The sequence below is a fragment of the Eptesicus fuscus genome, chromosome 7 (genome assembly GCF_027574615.1).
Source record: "Eptesicus fuscus isolate TK198812 chromosome 7, DD_ASM_mEF_20220401, whole genome shotgun sequence".
Classification (NCBI taxonomy): domain Eukaryota; kingdom Metazoa; phylum Chordata; class Mammalia; order Chiroptera; family Vespertilionidae; genus Eptesicus; species Eptesicus fuscus.
In genome coordinates, this window is record NC_072479.1 from 102,212,059 (window position 1) to 102,212,883 (window position 825).

Consider the following 825-nt stretch of genomic DNA (forward strand, 5'->3'; position numbering starts at 1 on the left):
TGGTGTTCTACGTGTGCTTCACTCTTGTCTCCGGTAATTCGGGGGCCAGCGTGGTGGGAGCCTCCTGTCCTCCAGCTCCCGGGCTGGTGGCGGAGCGGGGCTGTGAACCGGGGTGGCAGGGAGAGGGTGGCGGCTCTCCCTCCGTCAGTGGCTACTGTGGGCACTCGTCCTACCGGTGGTGGAGGGGGCGCTGGTGGTGTGGCCGTCGGAGCTTCAGGCACCAGGACAGGCTGCTAGTGGATGCTCAGGAGTTCTTTGCTTTATTTTGGTCTTGTTTGGGTGGAGGATAGTCTATAAATACCAGTCCATAAAGTGCCTCTTCCTGTTTTGGGAGACTTAAGAACTCAGCTACGCACAACAGCGTCTGCAGCTAAAACTGAAACACTGCGTGGCTGGGGGACAAAGCCAAGCTCGGCGTTTGGGTGATGGGCGCCCAGACACTTCCCGCCCTCCCTCTGCTGGGGGGGGGGGGAGGTGCTGGCAGAACTGCCTTTCATGACCTGTCCCCTTGGCCTTAGCTGTCCCCAGTGGGTCCTGACCACCTGAGTCAATGTCAGCCTAGCACCCTGAGAGGGAGGTGGTGGGCGGGCCATGTCCCAGATGGGTGACTCTAGCGCAGACATATGGGCACAGTCCCAGCACAAATGGCCCTGTCTAGTCCAGTGGGCCAAAGGACCTCTCCCACCTGCTTTGCCCCAGGCATGCGGGGGTGGAGCCCTGCCCTGCTGGCTGTCCCCTGTCCCCTAAGCCTGCCTCCTGAGTGAGGGCGAGAGGGGCGCTGTGTCAGCCTCTGGGTTCCCTTTGGTGGAGTAAGAGGAGGAGCTT